A 3,902-nucleotide genomic window follows, 5' to 3' on the forward strand; every position below is an offset into this window, starting at 1 on the left:
ACCAAGTTTTCACACAAGATGGTGGCGAATGAATGCTGGAATCTTGGAGTGAAATTGGACCAAAATAAAGACTCAAAAGACCGGCTAATATGTTGGAAAATTACCAGATTCTATCCGCACTCTCAAATTTTGGAAATTGGACTTTGACTAGAGACTCAAATTAGGAAACTATCCTAGATTGATTTGGACCCTTTTTGGGTATCTTTAAGCACGAAACAACCTGAAAAAAATACCCCACGACATGAATTTATATGGCTGGACAGATTATAGAATGCGACTAATAAGAACAAGAATGGTGGAAATTTTTGGAACCTAGAATAGTTCTCTACCCGAATTCCACTAGGCTGTATTTTTTGGAAGTTGTAAACGAAGTTTCTTGGGTTGTTTTTGGGTAGTTTAGGTGCTGATTTTCTAGTTTCTCACGTGTGCAAAACATACCAATCAGAATTTGGCAATTTGAGTGCAACTAGGATTTGTTTTGCAAATCTAAGTCAACTTGGTTTCCAAATTCTAGTTGGTTTCCTTTTCTTTGTGAATCCGAATCTGGTTTCCTTTTTCTTTTCTTGCATTCTCTCCTCTTTTTTTTTTGAACACAACCAGATCTCTCTTTTCTTGCTTTCAATTCGGTTCACACTTCAAGGACAAGGATTTCGTGTGAGTTTTTGTGCAAGATCAGCCCCAATTTCAAGAAACAAGAACTAGCATTTAGTTTTTCAAGATATGGTCAACTTGACTTCAAGAACTTCAAGAACCAATCCAATACTTCAAGATTTGGTCCAAGAATTTTCCAGAAATTCAAGATATTATCAAGACCTTCAAGAACAAAGGTAAACAGCCTTATGTAGTGCAAGATACAACTTTCCCAACCCTTTTGTTCAAGAAAAAAAAACCAAATCGCTTCAAGAACTAGCAATCAGATTTGTTGTTTGTTTTTTTTTTTTTACTCAAGACACAAGGAAACGAGAAAGATTGGCAACTAAACTAAACACAAAAAAAAATTACGAGTGAACAGTGACTTCGGATGAACAGTAACGATTTTTTTTTTTGGATTCATGAATGACACAAAGAAACACAAAGAACAAGAAGGATATAACCTGGAAGTTGTCAACTAGCTCTAATACCAGATGATACGAACCCAACCGTGCTTGGCGAACTCGAATTCCAACAAACAGAATCTAGACACGTGACTCCAAGGTTTGATTGTGCAGAACCCTAAACCCCCTTAGAATCCCTTGGATGAAAACTAAGAATGATTCTTAACCCTCAAGAAAAGATTAAAGGAACTTATGATTTTGGTAGAATGGCGCCACAAACAAGTGTGATTCTTGCTTGATAAGCCAAGAAGAACACTTAGAACGAATCTAAGATATTCAAAGAATAACCAAAGCTAAGAGAAAGCACTCTTAAAACTTGAAAACTTTTATTGATGATTGAATTCAGAACAACTCGGCCAAGCCTTATATTTATAGGCTTTGGTACCCCTAATCCTAATTTGTAATGGAAACATCATTAACTCTAAATAATCCTAAACCTAACTTACTAAGGATCTACTTAATAATCTGAATTACTCATTCGGCCCATTGGACTAAGGCTGATCGGTTGGCTCAACATGAGCTTATTCTGCCTTTTATTCCTACAACTAGCTATTTAACTTGACAAAGGAAGCCCATCATGCAATCCGTGTACTCTTAGTCACCCATGGCTTTGGCTTCCTCATGGGCTTGGAGTAGGTTCACCAATGTGTGGTGATTCTCTTGAACCCTTCCTACGCGTGTATGCACGACTTGTAGGAATGCTTGGACAATCTTCATGTTCTCATCAGCCAGGCCCGCACATCAAACAAGATGTGATATTACTCGAGTATATCCAAGCAAGTCAAGTACACGAACCCCAAGGTTTACACTCCTCAACCAAGCCCTTGCTGGCTCTAGTTGAATGGCTAGCCATTGGATTTTTGGGCCCCCAAGATCAAGTATAAGTCGATGAGATTGCTCTCAAATCGACACCAAGTCAAGCACAAGCACAAGTATAATTGTCAAGTACGAGCAAGTAAATTATTAATACAAGTAAGAGAGGACGAGTGAGATAAAGTACACACTCGCCTCGACAAGTTTAATTCACACAATCAACAAGTATCATCAAGAAGCAATCCAAGTAGTGTGCAATAAGACATGCACTTGACACTCACCAAAGCCAAAAGCAAACAAGTAAGCAAGTCCTTTACTATTCTGCACCGGGATTCCTTTCGAAATTCTCTTGGACACCTAAAGCAATATCAACCAACCATCACTAAAAACAAACCATCTTTAGCCAAATCCCCCCTTTTAACCATCACTCACGTAACTCTAAGTTACTTAACACATAAGGAGGAAAAATTCATTTGCTTAATCAACTAAGACAATACACCAATAGGGGTTTAAATCCTTTGAAAACCAAGATTCAAAACAAGGGGTTAAAGTCACAAGAGACCTTGTATCTATCCATTAAATCAACTTGAAATGGACTAACAATTTCAAAGGAAAGTTATAAGTTCTTAAAAGAATGTTTTTGTTTTAAACCAGAAATTCAGCTTTGCGCAACATTACTTGAAAACTCATATCTTGAGTTCCATAAGTCCAAAAATTGCAAACTTTATACTTGGAAACTAGACTCAAAGGACTACATTTTTCCAGAAGACCCATTTGTAAGACTCTGTCCATAAATCAGTCAAATTCCAGTCTCAATGTGCTGCTTCATCAGGTAGAAAAACAGAACAGGTGTGAAATTTCAGTCAACTTTGGAAAATCATAGATATTCATAGGAATTGAGAAAAATTCTGAAATTTGCACGGTAGAAAGTAATCTGAATATAGTTTCAAACACAATAACCAGAACTCAATTTGGTTTTTTCTACACCAAGATACGACAGATTTCCCAAGACTGCTCAGAGTCTCCTACGGGAAAAATTTTAGTAACCCTTGACCCAACCTTCTCATTTAAGCTCATGTTTTTGGTTCAAATCCAACTTGCAATCAAAGTTTAATGTCTACACAGTTTGTGGAGCAAGATTTCCCCCAAAATTTCTTGAAAAATAAGGGCTAACAACACTCAAAAATTTCGGCCAGCTTGAAGCTTTCAAAACAGAATTTTTCCACCACCATTTGCAACAAAATCCAACCAAGATTTAAGCTTTCCAAGAAATATACACACAAGCCACAATATCAAGCTTTAAAGCACTAAAATCTATCACAACATTCATCATAAAAGCACAAGAATAAATCTCAAGTCCTCTACCTAGCTTGCCATGGAGACACAAGAAATTTTTCCTCAAGTCCTCTACCTAAAACAAGGTTTCAAAGAAACCCGTCAAAGATTTAACCTTTCAAGATACAAGTCTACTAGAATCTAGTCCACAATTGCTTGAAAACAAAAGAGTGAAGTAGATTAATCACTTACCTCTTTAAAACTTCAAACCCTAGCAAGATTAACTCAAGGTGATGGCAAGATCAACCCTTAGGAGCCTTTTTCTCTCAAGATCTTCCAAAGATGCAAGTAAATTTGTGGAAGGAAAGCTTGGATCTTCAAAATTTTCAAGAAGGATGAAATTTCTCTCCCTCTCTTCCTCTCTCAAGTTTCGGCCAACCAAGAGGGAAAAATGAGGGTCTTTTGGTTGTTTTTGGAGGTAATATACAAGCCACAAGAAGGGTTTGCAAGGTCAACTTTGAATAGTGACCAATAGTGTCTCCCACTTAAGCTTTCTTACTATCCACCCTTAGCTCCTCTAACCTTCTTTTAACTCCCAAAAATCTTTCTTAACTTTACTAATGTCTCAACTAATAGTCTCCTAGGGTTTCGGCCAATCACCAATAAGTCGCAAAATCAACAATTTTCAAGAGTTTAATCGCTCGAAAGTTAAAATAAACA

Source organism: Coffea eugenioides, unplaced genomic scaffold, assembly GCF_003713205.1.
Source record: "Coffea eugenioides isolate CCC68of unplaced genomic scaffold, Ceug_1.0 ScVebR1_173;HRSCAF=691, whole genome shotgun sequence".
Lineage (NCBI taxonomy): Eukaryota > Viridiplantae > Streptophyta > Magnoliopsida > Gentianales > Rubiaceae > Coffea > Coffea eugenioides.